Source organism: Cyprinus carpio, chromosome B13 (genome assembly GCF_018340385.1).
Source record: "Cyprinus carpio isolate SPL01 chromosome B13, ASM1834038v1, whole genome shotgun sequence".
Lineage (NCBI taxonomy): Eukaryota > Metazoa > Chordata > Actinopteri > Cypriniformes > Cyprinidae > Cyprinus > Cyprinus carpio.
Window position 1 is genome coordinate 28,273,257 of NC_056609.1, and position 24,538 is coordinate 28,297,794.

The 24,538-nt window shown below is 33.9% G+C and overlaps 1 long non-coding RNA gene across 3 annotated transcripts; it reads right to left on the minus strand.

The window, feature by feature from the left end:
• Window positions 1-5,949: 5,949 nt before the first annotated feature.
• Window positions 5,950-14,471, minus strand: LOC109100344. Of its 3 annotated transcripts, none has more exons than XR_006156218.1 (4): window positions 14,413-14,471; window positions 7,794-7,975; window positions 6,720-6,793; window positions 5,950-6,611 (listed from the first exon to the last, which is right to left on the minus strand). It is a non-coding gene; the product is annotated as an uncharacterized LOC109100344 (long non-coding RNA). The 3 variants fall into 3 exon arrangements; XR_006156217.1 differs by lacking the exon at window positions 14,413-14,471 and adding an exon at window positions 8,071-8,407; XR_006156216.1 differs by lacking the exon at window positions 14,413-14,471 and having other exon boundaries at window positions 7,794-8,407.
• Between the last annotated feature and the right edge of the window lie 10,067 nt (window positions 14,472-24,538).

A 24,538-nucleotide genomic window follows, 5' to 3' on the forward strand; every position in this document is an offset into this window, starting at 1 on the left:
TTTATTATCTATAATGCATAGCATTAAGTATATATCATGGCTTAATTGGCCATAAATATGTTTCCTGCACTGTTTTGTTCTTCCAGCTAAATGCTGATAAATGCCAAATGCATAAATGTACATTTAAATGAATTATTTGTAGCTGTTTAACTGCTGAAATGGCTTTTGTCACAAAAACACAGACTCATCATGTTGTTCCTTTGGTGTCTCAACAGCAGAAATGTGTCACCGCGTGGAGTTCTCTGTATCTTTTTTGAACAATATTTTTATTTCCTTTTTCAGTTTGCACATTACAGCAGATTACACATTTAGTAATAATCATGTAAATATAGCAAACATTTTACACCCTATTCTCCCACCCATCACCCAATCCCCGAACAAAAGAAGAGAAAGAAAAAAAATACAAATTAAAGTTAAAATTCAATTAAAATGGTAAAGATACCTAAATCAAGTAAAGAGTGTTTCCCAAGTCTGCAAAGAAGATCATGATAATACTCTACTCCCTCAGAGCTTGTTGTAACAGGCTACCAACATTAACATTGTGCTTTAAGAAATTAGTAAAAGGTCTCCAGACATCTTCAAAAACATTTTGTTTCTTTTTGACAATATACGTGATCTTTTCCATTGATATGTTTGACGCCATTCTTTGATCCACCTTTCAATTCTCGGCTCATTAATATTTTTCCAATTAAGAGTATTAATTTAAGACTTTTTTAAGAGCTTGTAAAATACACATTTCAATGAATCTGACCTCTTTGCTTTGTAAGAGAGGACTTATAGGATATATACCCAGAATAAAAAGCTTAGGATCCAGTGGTAATTTCTTTGACAGGATTTGGTCAATCATATCAATTATACATTGCCAAAAAGACTTCACTTTCTCACATTCCCATATACAGTGGTACAGTGTACCTTTTGCCACATTACACTTTATACAGGTATCAGGAATATTATCATTAAACTTGTGCAACATAGCAGGAGTTATATATATTCGCATCAGCCATTTATATTGTATGAGTTTCAAGCTACTGTTCACTGTTTGTATCTGAGCCTTCTTGCATGCCTCATTCCAATCCTTTAGAGATATTTCATCATTTCATCATCTTCTTTCCATAATCTTAGTTTAGATTCTGAGGATTCATTAGACCCAGATACAAACAATTCATTCAATGAGGAAAATGAACCTTTATCATAACAGTGACCTATAATTGCTGCCTCTAATGGGGAGATGACAGGAATATCTAATGAATGATTTTGAGATGAGGATATAAAGCTTCTAAGTTGTAGATATTTGAAAAAATGGGTCTTTGGTATGCAATATTTGGTTGATGTTTCTGCAAAGGACATAAATACTTCATCCTCATTGTACAAGTCTTGCACTTTCCTTAACCCTTTTAGCCCATATCTGAAACCCTGCATCACATTTCCCTGGTTTAAAATTAGCATTACCTTAAATAGAACTGAAACGTCACCATGAGGGGTTCATGTTCAAATATTAACAAGAATCGAACCAAATATTAATCATGTTCAATACAATAGGGTTGTCCGTGTTTTTTCTTAGGTATTTGTGATCTGCCGAATACAGGTATAAGTGCAATAGTAACCTTGGTGTAATAGAACATGATTGGTAGGTATAATAAAGTAAACGTAGCCTGGGACGTTTATTTTGCCAATTAAAGTTAGTAAACAATTTCTTAATTCAAGTAAACAAAGATGAGGGAGGGGGTAGGGGAATATTTTGGAACAAATAGAGAAATTTTGGAAGTATATTCATCTTTAGAATATTTATTCTGCCAGTCATTGAGAAGGGTAAAGATGTCCAGCGTTCTACTGATGAGGTGATGCTTCCATAATTGGGTCATAATCTACCTGAGCAATCTTATTTATCTCATGAACAATTTTATACCCAAATATGTAAAATTATCTGTTGAATCGAAGATAGAAGCATAATCTTGGTTATTTTTCCTCTCCGATTCATTAAGTAACATTATAGATGATTTGGAATGATTACCTTTATATCCAGATATTTTTCCAAAAGTCTCAATGAGATCCAGGAGTGCGGGGACAGAGCTACTCAGATTTGTAAGGAACAAGATAATGTCGTCTGCAAATAATGCTAATCTATGTTCCAAATGATGGATTCCATAAATATCATTATGCGCCCTCACTGCTATGGCGAATGGTTCTATTGCAAGGATAAATAATAAAGGTGAAAGAGGACTCCCTTGCAACTTGAATGTATTACATTCCAGTTCCTAAAAACAAACACTAAACAGCATTCACAACCCATTGTATATTTGCATAACCCGACTTATTTACCAGTTAACATCATTCAATTAGACAAAAATGTAAGGTTAAACTTACATTTTAAAGGAATGGTTCACCCAAAAATGAAAATTTGCTGAAATGTACTGACCCTCATTGAGTACTAGTATTTACCATCCTCTGCAGTGAATGGGTGCCATCAGAATGAGAGTCCAAACAGCTGATAAAAAAAATAACAATAATCCACAAGTAATCCACACCACTCCAGTCCATCAGCTAACATCTGGCAAAGAGAAAAATTGTATGTTTGTAAGAAACAAATCTATTAAGACATTTTTACTTTAAACGGTTGAGTTTTTTACTGGAGAAATATGGATAGAGGACTTGCAGTTTAGCTGAAAGCAACAGTTTGATGTTAAAATTGTTGTGATTGTTGTAATGATAGATTTGTTTCTTACAAACATTTTTTTTTCTCTTCACAAGACATTAAATGATGGACTGGAGTGGTGTGGATTATTATTGTGGTGTTTTTATCAGCTGTTTGGACTCTCATTCTGATGGCACCCATTCACTGCAGAGGATCCACTGGTGAGCAAGTGATGGAATGCTACATTTTTCCAAATCTGATGAAGAAACAAACTCATCTACATCTTGGATGGCCTGGGGATGAGTACAATTTTAGCAAATTTTCATTTTTGGGTGAAGTACAACTTTAATAATTCGAAACAAGACAAGAATCATGTATTAAGAAACAAAATGTTGAATTCATGCTCCATTTCACTCACCAAAGCTAATTTTAATTTCATTTGGTACTAATTTGCTCGCTGCATGCTCCAATATCGTCATGCATATATACTTCAACTTGGCTGGGAACAAAAAGAGAATTGCTGATGAGACAAGAGGAGTGTAGCTAATGACAAAATCTCTCTCTACTAACGCTGCTTAGGCAGCACAGGCAGAGAACATATGGTTGCATCTATCACTAACTTGTCAAGATTCTCCCTGAAAGTTGCTGTTTATAATTACCCGAGCGATTAAATGACAGTGCCTCTCTGTGGGGTGACAGCCGTAGAGGGCTGAGTTAGATCTGTGGAGTGGTTGGCATTGGGGAAGACTATTGATCCAGTGTCATTCTGTAAAGAACAAGCAGCAGAGTCAGCTCTGATTTAGAGGTACAGTATGTTCACCTTTTATCAGCACACACACATATGCATCTATTTGACTGAGCAAACCTGCTGCACATCTGCAGATGGAAGTTGGTGCGCAAGGATAGGATTACTGAAGCGTTTAGCGTGTTTGATACTTTTTTACTTCATTTCACACACCAAGTTAAAAAAAAAAAAAAAGAATATGGGACTATTACTGTACCTTCTGATCACATTGCAAAAAGAGATCCTCTTCCTCAGTATTTTTGTCTTGTTTTGTCTTGTGCAATTTATCTACATAATCAAGATACATTAAGAAGCAAAGTGACGCAAGATCTAAAGTCCTGTTTTGCGAAAATGGGAATTTTTTCGTACTGATTTTCAGGTGTATTTTCAGTTATGCATTGCATTGTGTTGCATTTTAGGATTACAGAAATATCCTTAAACTTAACATATAATATCCAGGCAGAAAATTACCAGGACCTTTTCTGTTTTTCTGTTTGTTTGTTTTGTATTTACAGTGAATATCCAACTCAGAAAGATAAGCAAGTTTTCATACCGCACTGACAAATATTTGTTCATGCTTTAAGCATAAACACTTAATTTTGCTCAATTTCTCAGAAAACATGACTTTAACTATCTTCATTATACATCTCAAGTAAATGCAACTTGATTTAAGGATGCTTAGCTATTTGTACTGGTTGCATGGATGGCAAGTGCATGCAACATTTAATGCCATGATTATGAATTTATGACTTTCTTCAGATTGAAGACCTTTATTTTGCGAATTAAGACTTAAGGACAGTACACTCTTAAAAATAAAGGTGCTTCATGATGCCATAGAAGAACCTTTTTGTCTAAATGGTTCCATAAAGAACCCTTAACATCTGAAGAACTTTTCTGTTATCTTATGTTAGAACCTTTTGAAGCACTTTTATATTTAAGAGTGTAGTTGCACATAGACCTAAAAAATTAACATGTAAACCTTTAAAAACTGTGACAATAAATAAAAATGAAATAAAAAGTTGATCTGTGAACATCACCACACAACAAATACTAACAGTGACGGCCTAAACAACAACAGCACTGTAAATAAAGTCAGCAAAATAATGTCCTATGATAGCAACTGCATAGCAATGCATGCTAAATCAGCAACTTTGTTCAATTTTTCATACAGCTCTGGGGCAACAGTTGAAAGGACAACATGTGGGTCTAATGTGTTTTAATAAAGATTCACATGCAGAGTAAAACTAAAGCACTTCACATTTCTTGGTGACTCAAAAGGTCCCATATGCTGTATAAAATGTAATTGATTTTCTACAGTATAAATGAACACAATATTGAGCTAATTATAACATGAGTTAAGCAGTTAGGAATCACTTGACAGCCTCGCTCATTAAGGGATTAATTAGTCATTTTCACAGTAAAACATTTCTCTTAAATGGCGCAGTGTGTTATCAGATGATCAATCCATTTTATTGGCTGAAACATATGTTGATAACCATTTACTTCCCTCCGGGGTTCGATATCTTGTAGTTGTGGTTCACAGAGTTTCTTTATACCAGCAAACGCCCACAAAATCATCTATGGGATATGGAACTCAACTCATTATTTTATGTCTAATTTAATTGGTTTGGCAGAAATCCATTTATTGTGTCCTTTTCATGGGACTTTCTACAGTAGCTGTGGGAGAGAAAGACGATCTCCGAGGAGCCAATTAAATTCACCACTGACCATCTCAACATCAATAACAGATAAAGAGGAGACAAAAAGCATCATAACATTCCTCGTCCAGAGATGATGAACAGTTTGTTTCCTCGAATCTGAATCAAGGCCTTTGAAATTGAGATTTGAAAATGACCCAAGAATTGGGATTTACAGTAGTTTGGTTGACAAGATAAAGTGTCTGATTTGACAAATTGTGATATCAGTTTATTTATTCATGAATATCAAAATTAAAAACCTATAATTTTAACTTTATCATCGAATAAAGCAATATTACCCCAAAAACTTTAAAACTAGTGATATTATTTTAAAAATCACATTTGCATTCATTTAATTGCAAACTGATTTTCATCTTTAAAAACTGTAAATGTATTATTTTATTCAACATATTAAGAGATGCCATTCAAAAGTTTGAGATTAGTGTGATTTATTTTATTTTATTCAGCTAGGATGCATTAAACTCATCAAAAGTGAGAGTAAAGACCTTTACTTTGTTACAAAAAACATATATATATTAAATAAATGCTGTTCTTTTGACATTTCTATTCATCAAAGAATCCTGAAAAAATGCACAAAAAATATTAAGCAGTTTTCAACATTGATAATAATGAGAAATGTTTCTTGAGCAGGAAATCAGCAGATTAGAAAGATTTCTGAAGGATCGTGTGAGACTGAAGACTGGAGTAATGATGCTGAAAATTCACAGGAATAAATTACATTTTAAAATATATTCACAAAGAAAACACTTATTTTAAACTGTAATAATATTTCACAATTTTACTGTATTTTTAATCAAACAAATGCAGCCCTGGTGAGCTGAAGAGACTTCTTTTAAAAACATCTTAGCAACATTAAACTCTTATGCAATACTGTAAAGCAGGATCAGGAACGACCCTCCTCCAAATGAGAAACGCAATTCAACCAGATATGAAACTTATGAGACATGTTAAGTGCCCTAAGCTTCATTCGAGGAAAAGAGTCCCATCAGATCTGGTGTAAGGCTCAAAAATTAGGTTTTGCTTATTGCTTATGAATTAAAATGATATGGATATAAAATCAAGGCCATTGACAGCGTAATACATGGCATTACCACCATATAAAACTGATTTAAGCTTCATCAAAGCAATAAAATAAACCATGTAAAAAGGTCAAATAAACCATGTGACCTTGCATCAATGCACTATGGTCCTTTGGTCTTTATAGCAGTGATTACTTGAAGTGTTCTTTTGTACCACAAGGAAAAATTGCCATAAGTTTGCTTGTATCAGCCATAAACCACGAGGCCCTGTAGAAATGGATGCTCCGCTGGCTGCACATAACCACAAAAGAGCAATAATCATTATTATCAGGTAATAAGCAGATGTCTCTTATTGTAGCGATTAGCGAATGTCTCTGTGTAAATGCTACTCATAGCAGAAGGAACTACTGAGGAAAACACAGAGCTGTGATCATAGAGCGTCCTTCGGGTGGGTCCCTCTGCAATAAATCAACGCTGCGTAAATCATATCATATCTTTCATAAAATAGCCATATTGGGAAAGCAATAAAAAAAAGATGGAAACAAAGAAAATATTCCAGTACTTACATCAGACTTTCATTTCCAGGTAGCACGGCGAGGCCAGTTTACTGATAGAGCACATTTTACGGTAATTCAAAGTGCTTCATATGAAGAGAAGTGGAGAGGAAAGAGAGGGAATTACATTTAGAAGTGAAGTTTAAAATCATTTAGGAACTAAAAAATGAAAAAGAAAAATAATATTTAAAAAAAAAAACAGTTCAATTAAAACTGTTCTAGAGTGATCTATAAAACACGTGCCTTTTCCATTTTGAAAATTGGCTTTGCAAGTCAATTACTGTAAAAATAGACCAAAGAATGACTTTATGCATTCATAAATCACATTTTGCCAAATCAAAGAAAATGTATAAAAATTAACATGCTGATATATTCTGAACTAGAACACTGTTGATCTTCCTCCTCCTGTCATAGCATTCAATAAAATTATTCTCATAAAACAGAAAAAAAGAAAGTGTTTAATTTTTCTAATATTTAGTATAACAGGATGAATGACATGACAAATGTTTTTAAGCAAAATACACTGTTATGTAGAGGTAAACAAGCAGTGTGACGGGGAATCAAAATTCAAAGCAAAACATAATAATACATCAGTTAATAATATATTTATAATAATATAATTAATAAACGTTTTTATATAAACGAGATTACAATATTAGATCGTTATATGCTTAATAAATTATATATATATATATATATATATATATATATATATATATATATATATATATATATATATATATATATAAAACAATATTAAATGCTTATTTATGATTTTACATGCATTATATATATATATATATGTATGTATGTTTGTGTGTGTGTCTCTGTGTGTGTATAATATGTTTGTATTATTATTATTATCTAAATAGAAATTAAAAAGTGCAATTGCATATATTACTTGAACAGTGCCGTATGCTGTGGACACAAATGCAGCACATAAATGAATTAAGGCATGAAATCAACACTGATTAGCTTGTTGGCTCGATGTGATCCTGCAGTAATCGCTCTGTCACTGATATAATGGCAACAGCATCTCTCAAGGGTCAGTGAAAAATATTTCTCCTCCCCAGGCATGTGTCTCACTTGAGATGTGATGGTGTTTTATAGCAGCAGCAGTTCTCTTTGCGTTCAGTCATGTCTCGGAGGCCCGTGTGTCGCTGTTGAGTGCTTTGGACAGGTGCCACGTCGTTGAGGAGCGCTCCTCTTACACCTGCACAATCTGTTCGGCAACAATCCCATCAGCCCACGGGGAGCTCCAACAAGACCTGCAGAACAAACACATTACTTCCTGACAGGGTAAATGCTGTTTGACTATAAACGACAACTTTATAGCGCCATTCCAAATTGAGTAGGCAGCGACCTTCTGAGATGAAAAGAAATTGGCAGGCCCACAGTAATGATGTACCCTCAAAAACTCCTCGGATTCCCACAGAACTGGAATACGGTCATTCATTTAACAAGCTGAAATACATCATGCAGATTTTCCCTTCAGATCATGTGTGATTTGGAACAAGACAGCAACTCAAATACCACTGCTCATGTGAAAAGCAGAGAAAATGTATTAACTCATATTGATTTAAAACTAACAATACAACACGTAAATACAATAAAGATACATGAGATGCTGCCATTGATCACTAGGTTTTGGGACAGATCTTGTGAGATATCCACTTTATTGTTCTTCTGAAAGCATAACAATCACATTTTAGAAAATAATAAATAAATACATAAGTGTGAGTGAAAATAAATACAAAAAAAAAACAGTGTATAAAATGAGTGTTGGTTAAAGTAAATAAATAAATGATAGTGTATAAAATAAGTATAGGTATTAATAAATAAATAATAATAATAATATCTAAAAAAAAAATGCAAGTGAAAAAATAAGTGTAGGTGAAAAATAAATACAAAATAGTGTATAAAATAGATAAGTGCAGTTCTAATAAATAAATAAATAATACTGTGTAAAAAAAGCACAGGTGTAAATAAATATTTGGTAAAATAAGTGTAGAAAATAAACAAATGAATAGACAAATAAACAATAAATAAAGAAATAAATATTAATAATATAAATAAGTAGGTGAAAATAAATAAATAGTGTATAAAATAAGTGTATTTAAAAATAAATAAATAAATGCATACTTACATACTTGGTGTAAGTGTAGGTGAAATTATACACGTTTACGCCTGTAAATTGTGCATTTGAGTAAGGAAAATCTCTGGTAATGGACACCTCCAAGTGCATTTTGGATCATGTGAATAACGTGTATGTGAAAATACACATCATTCAGTATGGTATAAATCAGAAAGCCATGGTATAACCATCATGGTAGGAATTAAACAAGGCAAAGAGAGAAAACAAGATCACTGAGGTGCTCGCTGATTATAGTCTCACATCTCCTCACGTAAAAGCACATCCAGAGAATAACAGAGTTATGTTTTTGAGTGGCCATCATGATACAGTCTGTTCAAAACAAGCCTGTTCAAAATAACCAGCTACTAGCAAAATATTACACAAGTATTGCACAGATGCAGCGGTGGGAATGGATGTTTTACTGATAACATGTTTTATTGATTGTTCAGACAAATTTAACTGTTCTATCAAATTCACCCCTGCTCTTCGATTTTGTACACAATTATTTTCTTATTCATTATGTTCTATCATCTTCACCAAAGGTTATCAGCCTTTACACAGACAAATATTTACTAATGGCTTCTTTTCAAACAATCATGGGTTTGATTCCCAGCGAATCCATGAACTGATAAAGTGTCTACTTTAAATGCAATGCAATTGTAGCATTCATGCAAAGCAAAAAAGCAAAACTGACATCTCAGATTGGAAATGGCACACAAAAGTTTACAGCTCAAGAAATAAATAGGGCAAAGTAACTGGAGTCTATTAATAAATCCAGAGGATGTGTAGCACCAATGCAAATTAGGGTCTGATCCATAATTAGTGGTGCTTTCTAAGTCAAACATCACTTTTACTGTTGCTTACCCTTAAGGATAGGGATTATTTGAACAAGCGTAAAAATACAAATACTTCAAATCATGAGGAGAGGTGTGTCCTTAGTTGTTTACACAGGCAAACTTATAATATTTGACTTTCAGACAACACAACAGCCCAGAAAGTTCATCTAGAGACCAACATATCACAGACTTGCAGCACACAGCTTTTGGAGAAAATCGTGATGTTCAGCTGTAGTGGAAGTAGAAAGACAGAACTGAGAAAGACTGGAGAAATATAAGTAGAGGACAGTGGGCATCAGCAATATTTGAGCTTATATAATAGTGCTGTGTAAGAGTATGTGCATATAAATGAATGAGAGGACAGTGGGCATTGTTGTTTGGGTGAAATTAAAAGAAAAGACGTAGAGGAGCTGGAATAGTGAATAGTGCTTGATAGATAGATAGATAGATAGATAGATAGATAGATAGATAGATTAGATAGATAGATAGATAGATAGACAGACAGACAGACAGAGCAGACAGACAGACAGATAGAGTGACAGACAGAACAGGACAGACAGACAGACAGACAGATAGATAGACAGATAGATAGACAGATAGACAGACAGACAGACAGACAGATAGACAGACAGACAGACAGACAGACAGACAGACAGTACAGATAGATAGGACAGACAGACAGACAGACAGACAGATAGATAGATAGATAGAGTAGACAGACAGACAGACAAGTTATAGATAGCTTAGCTAGAATTACACTTTTTATAGAGATTAGACAGGCAGGACAGACAGACAGACAGACAGACAGACAGACAGAATAGTATAGATAGATTAGATTAGATAGATAGGTAGATAGATAGATGTGACAGTGACAGACAGACAGATAGTCATAGATAGATAGATAGATAGATAGATAGATAGCATCGCAGCACAGACCAGACAGACAGACAGACATGACAGATAGATAGATAGACAGACAGACAGACAGACAGACAGACAGACATGATAGATAGATAGCAGATAGATAGTGTGACAGACAGACAGATAGATAGATAGATAGCTAGATAGATAGATAGGATAGATAGATAGACAGACAGACAGCTTACAGACAGACAGATAGATAAGACAGATAGATAGATAGATAGATAGATAGACAGACAGACAGACAGATCAGACAGATAGAGGTGTGACAGACAGACAGACAGTATAGATAGATATTAGTATTATAGATAGACAGACAGACAGACAGACAGACAGACAGACAGAAGAAGACAATGATAGATAGACAGACCAGACAGAACAGACAGGACAGACAGACCAGATAGATACTTAAAGATAGATAGATAGATAGAGTGGACAGACAGACAGACAGATAGATAGATAGACAGACAGACAGACAGACGACAGAGACAGACAGAGATAGATAGATAGATAGATAGATAGATAGATAGATAGATAGATAGATAGATAGATAGAGTTACAAGACAGACAGATAGATATGATAGATAGATAGACAGACAGACAGGACGAGACAGATGAGATAGATAGATAGATTATGATAGATGAAGACAGACTAGACAGACAGACAGACAGACAGACAGATAGAGTGACAGACATGAGACAGACAGATCAGATAGATAGATAGATAGATAGATAGACAGGACAGACAGGACAGACAGACAAGACAGACAGACAGACAGACAGACAGATAGATAGAGTGACAGACAGACAGACAGACAGATAGATAGATAGATAGATAGATAGACAGACAGAAAGAAAGATAGACAGAAGACAGACAGACAGACAGACAGACAGATAGATAGATAGACAGACAGATAGATAGATAGACAGGACAGACAGACAGAGACACAGACAGACAGATAGACAGAGTGACAGACAGACAGACAGAGAGAGATAGATTAGATAGATAGATTGGACAGACACACAGACAGACCGACAGACAGATAGATAGATTAGAGTGGACAGACAGATAGATAGATAGATAGATAGATAGACGGACAGACAGACAGACAGACAGACAGACAGACAGACAGATAGATAGATAGATAGATAGACAGACAGACAGACAGACAGACAGATAGATAGATAGAGTGACAGACAGACAGACAAATAGATAATAGATAGATAGGATAGATAGATAGATAGACAGACAGACAGACAGACAGACAGACAGATAGATAGATAGATAGATAGAGTGACAGACAGATAGATAGATAGATAGATAGATAGATAGACAGATAGACAGACAGACAGACAGACAGACAGACAGACAGACAGATAGATAGATAGATAGATTGACAGAGCATCTCCATCATGTGTTACCTTCACACTGTACCTCTCTTTACTCCCTGCTGTAATACATAAATAACGCATGAAAATATACATAATTGTATATACTTTCTCTCAGATATCTGTACAGAGAGTCTCACTGGATATAATTTCATCTCTAAGAGGACAGTTGGGAATCAAGCACTATGCTTATAGTGAGCTGTGTGCTTACAGATACTTTTAGATTAAACATATAATTCAAAAAGCCAGGATGGGAAAACACATGTGAGGTCGAGTAACATCAGGCACATCATAAAAAAAAAAACCCACATAAATCATTTACTTCAATGCTGGTTTTTCTGAAGAAAATACATGTGCAAAGCTCACCACCATAATGTCAGGATTTTGCAACAGTTTTATCACCTGCTAAGTGGAAATCTTGCATCTGATCTCTTAAAAAATAATCTTCTCGTCTCCTGCAACAAGTCACATGGTTTGAGGCATCACTGACATCTGTAGAACGAATCACTGAGTAACAGTAACAGTGATGGTTGCATTAGCAAACAGCACTAATGAGGCAAAATGAATCTGTTTTATAGAATTACAAACACCTCTCTCTGACAGCTCCATCATTTACAGTACAGTAGATTCATCATCAGTAATTAAATCTATTTGGCAACAATCACTGACAGAAATGTAGTAGATGCATTAGAAGTTCTTTCAGTTTGTGAGAATCACACAAACACAAACAAACCATCCATCTCTCAGACAGATGTGCTGGCTGAGTTATGCATAACACATTATCAGATTATTGTCTATATTTGATGATAGCTTCCTTCCCCGATCTCCTCTCGACCCAGGGGCTCCTGCAAGAAAGCATCTGCATTTTACCAGACAGTAAAGTTTTCTGCAGAGGCCACAAAGCTTCTATGCCTGTATGTGTAAATATGAAAAGTTTCTGTTGGGATAAAGTTATGAGGCTATGGGAAATGATGATAAAATAAGATGAACTACATGCTACTGTAAAATCCATTTATATTAATGTTTTAAATATATTTATGTTAATATAACACCATAATATCATATGTCGCTAGATCCATAGATCTATTTGAAAATCACGGTTTCTGGTTTAAACCCGTTTTGTTCAGTCTAAATGTAAAAAGACAGTAAATAAATAAATAAATACAGTAAATAAATAAATAAATAAATAAATAAACTGCAGAAAATATTGAGGGTTTTAGTATTATTAGTAGTAGTATAAAACACACACAAAGTAGTGTTATTTTCCCCCCCCCCCCACACAAACAGAAAATATGATGCATTTCAAAAAGACATCAAAATAAAATGTTTGAGTTTCTTTATAGTAATGCATTTCAAAAATTAAACTTTTTTAACTGATTTTTTTATTTTTAAGTGAAATTCTATTCATATTAGCTAATCTATCTTTGATGTTGAAGTTACGTGAACAAAATGTTTTTGTTACTTAAGTGATTAGTTTGAATCTAATGTACATAATTAAATCCAACACATGTAAATCTTTATAATAAATCTTTTTTTTTTTTTACTTTGAATGTATTATTTATTTATTTTCGATACAGACTCAATTAAAATTGAAACCCTAAATATAATTTAAGAAAAACTTTACCAGTTTAGCTAATTTAACCTTTTTTTCAGTGTATGCTGGATATAATTTAATGACTTTTCATCATTTAATGTGCATTTTGATTAATTATTGCTGCCATAATCTTTTTAAATAAAACTGTATTTGTCAGTAAATAAAAAACTTTGAAAAGCATCTATCATAAATATATATATATATATATATATAATATATATATTATATATATATATATATATATATATATAAATGACAGTATGAGCTAAAATTCTAAAATTATTATCTACCATCTACCTGTGTACCTGTAATGAAATATTTGTGACTTGTGTTGTTGCTTGCAAAAATGTTATGCTATCTGTCATAACGTTACAGCATGAGCCAGCAGGGACTAACAGCTAACAAGCTAAACCAGCAGCAGAGAGGAGTGCTGATCTGAGATCTGCTGTGGTAACTGGAGGCTGATCAGAACTTGGAAGGTCATCAGCTCTGCTGAAGTCAGATGAGCCGCAGTGGACTGATTTATTCCATAATGTCTGGCTCTGTTGGCACCTGACGTGCTCAGCCCATGGCATGCCAGCGGCCCTCTTCCTCACTGCCGGTGGCACATCCAATGCCTGCGAACGCACAGAATCTGCCCTTTTTCTTGCTGTGACTAAAACTTTAAATGCAAGCATATTAGCTGGACGTTCTTCCACCTTTATCTCTACAGACGAACATTCACTGAGTGAAAACATATGCAGGTCACATTTCATCCTAAAAACATTTTAAGTAAAGAAAATTAAAGGGATAGCTCACCCAAAAATGAAAATTTGATGTTTATCTGCTTACCCACAGAGCATCCAAGATGTAGGTGACTTTGTTTTTTGTTCAGTAGAACACAAACCAAGATTTTTAACTCAAACCGTTGCAGTCTATCACTCATATAATGTAAGTGGATGGGAATCACGGCTAAAGTAAGACTAAAAAAAAAAAAAAAAAATCCAAATTAAACCCTGTGGCTTGTGACGATACATTGATGTGTAAAGACATGAAACGATCGGTCTGTGCAAGAAACTGAACAGTATTTATATCGTTTTTTACCTCTGATTAACGCAGTGTACGAACTGTTAGAACTCTTGTGAACGCGCTTCACAGCAGCCTGCATCATCTTCTTCTTCTTGCTTTACAGCGGATCGCAGACTTATAAGTGCATTATCGCCACCTATCTCTCAAGTGGACCATTGACACTCCTAATTGAGATTGTAGATAGAGTGTCAATGGTCCACTTGAGGGAAAAAAAACAATAACCCCAATCAGCTAACAATTATTATTTCATTTTAATTATTATTATTATTATAAAATCTAAAAATCTAAAACAAATATCTCATTCATAATTTTCTATAGATATATATATATATATATATATATAGTATATATATATATATATATATATATATAGATAGCTATATACACACAAAGATTGTTGCATAAATAATGAGACATAAACTCAGTAATTCTGCAAATCTGAGTTTATCTCTCCTTTTTTGCCACAGTATAAAAAAAGTAATTTTTTTATCCTTTTATATTGTAATTCTACATTTTCTTGCCAAATTGCAAGTTATTTCTCACTAATCTGAGTTTTTTTTTTTTCAGAATTGTATATAAAATTCTGAAAAAAAAAAAAAAAAAAAAAAAAAAAAAAAATATATATCTATATATATATATATATATATATATATATATATATATATATAATCAGAAGTGTGAGGGAGAAAAAAGTACAAATTGTAAGATAAAAACGGCAGTGACCTTTTTTATATCTTGTGGTGGAAACGCACTTCCAGATAAATATGCTTTTATGACTCACTATGTTGTGACTGTTAAATTGAAGAACAATTATGTGTCACAACTGAGCAATCAGAACATATTACCTTCTCAAATTAACATATTTTTGCACTCATTATCTTAAATTAGAGCTTTAGACTGCAGACTGGATCTCTCATGGTTTGGAGCCATTGGACATTAGTCTGCAAGAAAGACAAATAACTAAGGAAATATCTTTAATATCTCAATTGTTTGATTAAATGGAGACCTTGCTGAAGTTCTCAGATGTTTCTCCTGAGAAATAGACTTCAGTAATCTCACGTGTCTCCTTCTGAGCGGAAATCTACCAGCATCCAACATGAAATAGAGTCTGTGAAACTGGTTCTGAATTGATGAATGAGTTTGGCAAAAGTTCCTGCTTGTTTACAACAAATTAATCTTATTTATAAAAATGAATCAATACAAATATTGTAGGTCTGCGTCTCTCATGATTGCAGCTGAACCTGAAATGGATGACTGCTATGATTCTGGAAATGTTCAATAATTAATCTAAACAAGAATCAAACTTCCTCTGCCAAGTAATATAGTTGATTAGCCTTTCGTTTTTCTATAGTTTTAGTGTGGGATTCTCTTGATAGAAATTGTTAACTTTACAACAGCTTAGAAAACTCTTTGTTTTACAAACCCGATTCCAAAAAAAGTTGGGACACTGTACAAATTGTGAGTAAAAAAGGAATGGAATAATTTACAAATCTCATAAAATTATATTTTATTTACAATATAATATAGATAAACATATCAAATGTTGAAAGTGAGAGACATTGTTTGAAATGTCATGCCAAATATTAGCTCATTTTGGATTTCACGAGAGCTACACATTCCAAAAAAGTTGGGACAGGTAGCAATAAGATGCCAGAAAAGTTAACTGTACATATAAGGAACAGCTGGAGGACCAATTTGCAACTAATTAGGTCAATTGGCAACATAATTGGGTATAAAAAAGCCTCTCAGAGTGGCAGTGTTCTCAGAAGTCAAGATGGGCAGAGGATCACCAATTCCCCCAATGCTGCGGCAAAAAATAATGAAAGCAATATCAGAAAGGAGTTTTCCTCAGAGAAAAATTGCAAAGAGTTTGAAGTTTTCATCATCTAGAGTGCATAATATCATCCAAAGATTCAGAGAATCTGGAACAATCTCTGTGCGTAAGGGTCAAGGCCTTAAAACCATACTGGATGCCCGTGATCTTCGGGCCCTTAGACGGCACTGCATCCAATACAGGAATGCTACTGTAATGGAATCACAAACATGGGCTCAGGAGTACTTCAGAAAACATTGTCGGTGAACACAATCCACCGTGCCATTCGCCGTTGCCCGGCTAAAAACTCTATAGGTCAAAATAAAAAGCCATATCTAAACAAGATCCAGAAGCGCAGGCGTTTTCTCTGGGCCAAGGCTCATTTAAAATGGACTGTGGCAAAGTGGAAAACTGTTCTGTGGTCAGACGAATCAAAATTTGAAGTTCTTTTTTGGAAAACTGGGACGCCATGTCATCCGGACTAAAAGAGGACAAGGACAACCCAAGTTGTTATCAGCGCTCAGTTCAGAAGCCTGCATCTCTGATGGTATGGGGTTGCATGAGTGCGTGTGGCATGGGCAGCTTACACCATCTGGAAAGGCACCATCAATGCTGAAAGGTATATCCAAGTTCTAGAACAACATATGCTCCCATCCAGACGTCGTCTCTTTCAGGGAAGACCTTGCATTTTCCAACATGACAATGCCAGGACCACATACTGCATCAATTACAACATCATGGCTGCGTAGAAGAAGGATCTGGGTACTGAAATGGGCCAGCCTGTAGTCCAGATCTTTCACCATAGAAAACATTTGTCGCCATCATAAAGAGGAAGATGCGACAAAGAAGACCTAAGACAGTTGACGGCAACTAGAAGCCTGTATTAGACAAGAATGGGACAACATTCCTATTCCTAAACTTGAGCAACTTGTCCTCAGTCCCCAGACGTTTGCAGACTGTTATAAAAAGAAGAGGGGATGCCACACAGTGGTAAACATGGCCTTGTCCCAACTGTTTTTGAGATGGGTTGATGCCATGAAATTTAAAATCAACTTATTTTTCCCTTAAAATGATACATTTTCTCAGTTTAAACATTTGATATGTCATCTATGTTGTATTCTGAATAAAATATTGAAATTTGAAACTTCCACATCATTGCATTCTGTTTTTATTCACAATTTGTACAGTGTCCCAACTTTTTTGGAATCGGGTTTGTACAATACTTCATGCTATGAATGTTGTCTTCCACTCAGATTGGACAACTGTAACTGAGATGTTTCAGACTTAATTGATTCAACAATCACCTTTTAAAGCAAATGAAATGCATCACTGAGTCAAAGTGACCCCCTACAAAACATTTGCTGAAACCGTGAGGTAAACGACTTAAAAAAAACCAACACACATAAACCTCTCATAATCAGACACTTGCAAAACAAACAGTAGCATTGCCATTATGTTAATAAAGGCCTGTTGTTAATCAGACTCAATGAGCCTGCAGAAGCGCTGCTGCCTTAATAGATTCACTAGCCATCTATAATTTATATGGGTTTCTAAATGCACTTCAAATGTCAACACAAACACATAAAAATGACATCTGTTCCAATACCTGGTAGGTATAGCTGGATATCTACCGTTTATAGGGAGCTGTCTTAGGCAGCGTCTTGAATAAAACATGAACAGAGAGCTCAAGAGACTTGACTAATAGTTTCTATCACATGATGACACCTTTAAAAATAAACAAATAAATAATACTATTTTATGTATTTATTTTTATGCAATTATTATTTGAATTATTATTATATATAATTATAATACACACACACACACACACACACACACACACACACACACATATATATATATATAATATCATTATATATATAATTTTTTATTCAAGTTTTTGTTATGCTGGTCTGATTTGACTGCATTTTTGATTTTAATTTTTTCCTGTTTTAATTGTTTAGTTTTTATGATTTTTGTTTGTTCTTTTTATTTTTTTTTGTAAATATATTATATATATTACAAGCATGTACATATTTTAGAAAATATGTTGTTTTTTTATGTATTTGTATTTTATTTTTATATATGTTATATGTTTTAAAATGTATAAAATTATTATATTTTATATGTTTTTATTTTATATAATGTATGCTGTGTATGTATTTATATATACAAAATAAATATACACAGTACACACACATATATTATTTAAAAAAAAACTTTTATTTAGGATGCGATTACTCGCGATTAATATTTTGACAGCACTAATATATAAATGTGTGTGTGTGTGTGTGTGTGTGTGTGTGTGTGTGTGTGTGTGTGTGTGTGTGTGTGTGTGTGTGTGTGTGTGTGAGTGTGTAATCCTAAAAGCATATAAGCAGTTAATATTGTTAATAAGTTTAAAATAAATATAAAAATACAATAAAATATATAAATATATTAGTGCATATAATTAAATTAAAAAAAACTAACTTTCTTATCTTAATAAGCATATTAGGCATTTAATATTGTTATATGCAATATTGATATTGTTAATATAATAATATTTGATGCATTATTTAGTTATTTTTTAATTATTCTTTCTATATACGGTATAATTACATTAATATATATACACACACAAACTTTAATGTTAAAGGATATAAGCGATATATCTATATCTATCTATCTATCTATCTATCTATATATATATATATATATAATACAGCATATAAATGCATAAAATGTAATATTAAAAATAAATCTTTAATAAGCATATATGCACTTAATATTGATATGCATACAAAGACAAATTTTATTAAATAAATATTTATCTTTATATATACTTATAGTATATATATATATATATATTATATTATATATATAAAGTTTTTTTTTTTAATTATGTATGAGAAATTTTTTTGTACAGTTACATTTTGGCAATGTACTTATATTTAAGTAGTATTTGCATATATTTAGAATCTCATCTGCCATCTTGGGAATCTTATGCTTATTTTTCTCCAAATTTGGCCCAAATTAAGTATCTAAGGCAGCATAATAATTATGCATTAGCAGTTTGTCTATGTTCTATGATGTTTGTCTATGATGCCTTAAAATGCTGTATGGATAGGCAGCACATTTGGAAAACAGAGCTTACGTTTCTCTGCAAACGAAAGCTTCACAAAGCACTTTCTCCAAGCGCCAATTAGAATTTGACTAAAGTAATTCCAGGACAATTTAGTGAGAAGAGATACCATATTATCTGTAAATTGGAGTGGTTAATCCGGCTTTCGCAACTTTCTGTGGAAGTACAGACCGTACAGACTCGAATTAAGACAGTACTTCAAGTCAACAGAAAACAAAGCATGCCCTGATGGAAGGAAAATGCTGAATATCTAGATTCAAACAGAATTGCATCACATTATTGAAGCAACATGTATTGCAAAAGACATTTCACACTGATGGGACTGGGACTGTCGAGCTGATTTTAATGTTTCATCAGGTAACTAGAACAGATGGAATATTGTTTGCACATTGCATCTAAATCTTTCAGTCTGTGAATTTCAGTGACCCATAAATCGGTTAGAAAGGGAAGACACAGAGCTCTTTTATGACTCTGATACATTTCCATTAGGGATTGGCCTCTTGAAACCTGCACAACAAATACACAAACAAGTGTGGAAATTAAAATGAAGTCTGGGGGGCCATCGTGGTGATTTTTAAAGAGGTGGCGACAATTAAAATGAAAATTGGGACTGCTATTCTACGGTGTATTCCCCATCGATGAATATTTAAGCCATGAAGACTTGATTCGAGATTGCAAAACAACAGCTCTGTTAGTGAAAATGACTGCTGAGAGGATGAACAAATCAAATCATTGTCCTGAAGTGCTTTATGCAGAAATGTGCATTGATTTAAATGTTTGTTGCTAATTTGGGGGAAGGCAGAATGGTGAAGGCCAAAACACACAGATAAAGGCATTAAAGTCTTCAAATCCTTCCCCATTGTGGTTGTTTCATTAATGAAAAATGATTAAAGAACATAAGCACCTTAAAAGGTGTGCAGGGAAAGGTTTAAACGGGACATATTCACACACACACACACACACACACACACACACACACACACACACACACACACACAGAGAGAGAGAGATGCGTGGTCCAAAACCTAGTGAGCTGGCCTACGTACACAGCTTGTGATGTGGCATCCAAAAATCACGGTGTTAAAGGTGGTAGCATCCAATTGCATCTAATTCTGCGAGAGTACCATGTTAAAAAAAGGGTGGTACGTTTTTTTTTGAATTACATTTTTTTTTACTATGTTTTTTTGTTTATTTAACTATTTTGCATTTTGTGGTACTTAATGTTCAGTTATTATGTAACAGTTATTGATCACATTTATTACTGTTAACACATTTGAGCACATAAAACAGAAAATGGAATTTCCAAATTAAACTGTCATAAATCTTTAATACTTCAGAGCACAGACTTAAGTTTGATTTCATTTTAAAGAATACACACAGCAGATTATTGTGAAAATATAAGAAGAGAAAAAAAAAGTTTACTTAAATTTAAGTTTATTTTTCAAAAAACATTTAAAAAACTGTTTTACAATTTTATATAGAATATACATTTCCAAACATGTTTTACTCTAGAAAAATCAATAACATCAGAGCCATAAATGTAAACAAGTTGTGCTTCAAATTTGAGTTTAACATCTTAAAAAATTTGCTTTTAGTAATATTTTGTGTTGAGGGCAAAATACCAAATGTTTCTAACAGATGAAATTCGCTTTCCCATTCATTGCCAATGCAGGATATGTATAATGTGGCAACTGCAGTGGTGCAACCTTCACAATTCTATGATGCTAAAAGGGGGCTACATTAGTCTATTGGCCTGCTTTAAGACTTTTAAGCGATTAATGCAAACTGACCTCAGTCTATTGAGCTCCCCATTTCTATCGACGCGAGTCATTAAAAGTTTTTGTTTGTCTCTCCTGGAACCGGAATCGTGGTAATGTAAAAATGTCTCTCTAAAATGGCATCTTTGCCACCAATTACAGGTTTTAAAGTTAGGTTAATACATCTTGCTCATTCTGTCAATAAGAAACGAGTGAAAATGAGCAGTCCGTCAGCGGAGGATTATCACGAAGAGAGTGCTGTGATAATCCACTAATACATCTTGCTCATATTACTGAAGTGAGACTGCAAATTATGATAGAAAACACGTTCAGGCATAATTCACTCTGTTCCAGGGGAACTGCATGTTTCTTAATGGAGTCTTTTCAGTCAATACAAGCTTTGATTTGAAAGGGAAAAGGGTTGATTTGTTACATTATGTTAAACATTAAGGAGAATAACTCCACTCAAAAATGAAAATTTGCTGAAAATGTGATTCACCCTCAGGCCATCCAAGATGTAGATGAGTTTGTTTCTTCATCAGATTGGCGGAGAATGTAGCATTGCATCAGTGTCTCTCAATGGATGCTCTGCACGTGAATGGGTGCCGTCCGAATGAGAGTCTCCAAACAGCTGATAAAAAAATCACAATAAATCCACACCACTCCAGTCCATCAGTTAACATCTGGAGACAGTGAAAAGCTGCGTGTTTTAAAAGAAACCAAATCCATCATTAAGATTCAACTTTAAACTGTTGCTTTTGGCCAAAATATGAGTCCATAATCCATAATAATGCTTCCTCCAGTGTAAAAGTATCTCACATCTACATCCACCCACATATTGTTTAGAGCTGTTTTGATTTGCTTGATCTGTGCAGATTTCTCTCATGATTCAGATGAGATTACTTTTTCAATGCCAAAAGCAATATTATGGATATGAGGACTTGTTCTTTAGCTGGAAGCAACAGTTTGAAGTTAAAAACACTGTTTAAAGTCTTACAAACGCACAGCTTTTAGCTTCTCAAGACATTAATTGATGGACTGGAGTGGTGTGGATTATTGTGATGTTTTTATCAGCTGTTTGGTCTCTCATTCTGACGGCACCCATTCACTGCAGAGCATCCATTGCTGAGACACTGATGCAATGCTACATTTCTACAAATCTGATGAAGAAACAAACTCATCCTCATCTTGGATGGCCTAAAGGGTGACGTTTTCATTTTTGGTGACCTATTTCTTTAAAAGCTTCAAGGAAGTTACTGATTCTGTTTTAAAAAAAATGTTCTTCACATTGAGGTGTTTGGATTGTCAGAGTGGTCTTTCCCACTACAGTGTCACTAACATGTTTAATGAAATGCATTGATCTAAAGGTGAGTCACTCAGTGGATCAATGCAAATGTGCTCAGAGTCGATAACACATGACACAAGCGGCACAATTTTTACAAACGCTATCGATGGACGGCCTTAATTGAAATACCACCAGATTAATCAATATGTGATCCTGGACCAATATGTGATCCTGGTCAATTTTTCGAAACTGAGATTTATACATCATCTGAAAGCTGAATAAATAAGCTTTCCATTGATGTATGGTCTGTTATGATAGGACAAAAGATTAATCAAGGATCAATATTTGGCCAAGATCTGGAATCTGAGTGTATTGAGAAAATCGCCTTTAAAGTTGTCCAAATGAAGTTCTTAGCAATGCATATTATTTATTAAAAATCATATTATTTTTAATATATTTACAGTGGAAAATTTACAAAATATCTTCATGGAACACGATATTTACTTAATATCCTAATGATTTTTGGCATTAAAGAAAAATCTGTAATTTTGACCCATACAATGGTATTGTTGGCTATTGCTATACCTAATATACCCCAGAGACTTAAGACTGCTTTTGTGCTCCAGGGTCACATTATTGTTAGAGTGAATTGGGAGTGTTTTTGTGTTATAGGGTCACATTTTTTATATGTAAATATTTAAATTAGTACATATATATATTTATAATTGTATACATATACAAATACTACGAGTAGTATGCTAGAATGCTATTCTAAACACAGCCGTGTTAGTGGTTTTGCCAACGTTAGTGTGTTGTTTGCGGTTGCCGAGATGTTGCTAAGGTGTTTTTATTTTAGCAGGTTGTTATCAATGGTTTGCCAGGTGCTTTCAAGTTAACAGCCACACCTCTCTTAAACAAGACACACACGATGTGAGGAATCTGGACTTTGGTGCATAATTTCTCTCTGATTCAAAACAAGATATTTTTCACGGGAGGAAGCAACAGAGGTCTCATTATTTTAGCTGGAAGCAAATGGTTTAACAACAAAACTTTCGTTACAATATGCAGATGTCTGCTACAAGATTATTAATTGCTGGACTGGGCAGGGGATACTTTTGGATTATTGTGATGTTTTGACTCTCATTCTGACGGGCAACACATTCCACTGCAGAGGATCCATCTGTGTGTGCAATGCTACATTTCTCACAAAAGATGAAAAAACTTCAATTTAACATTAGGAGTCTTGGCAATTGCAATAATAGTGTTTAACTAGCAACCCTGATAATTACACTCAATAAAAAAAAAAATTCACAGTGTTCGCTGTACAGCTTGGTGTGATGCAAGCCTCGGTTCGAATCCTCAACGGAGAGCGGACATGTTTCTGCAGCCTGCACTCTTGAATACAAAATCATAAAGTTATATTTAAAAGTTTAAACCTTCCCTTTTGAACAGTCTCAACAGTGTCTCATTGATTCTTCCTGACATATAGGAACAGGATGTGTTGGAAACAGAACAAGACATGATCTGCAGGGAAGGCACTTTCAGGGTGGGTAAAATGTGAGAGAATGCCATTCAATTTAAGCAACATACAACAACCATTCAGTTTGTCTCTTGAAATAAATGTATATAATGCTTTTATGCAGCCAAAGATGCACAGAATTGATGGCAGTTCAAGGTCCACGGTTACAAAAACAATGATTTCAATTAACAGATGTCTGGAACTCATAAGAAAATCCTGAAAAAAGTACCAGTTTCCACAAAAAATTAACTGGTACCTTATTATCCATTTTGAACTGTTTTATTGCTGATATAAAATGTATAACAAATGATTCTTGAGTAGCATATCAGAATGATTTATGAAGGATTCATTGTGCCAACTGAAGACTGGAGTACTGATGGCTAAAAAATTC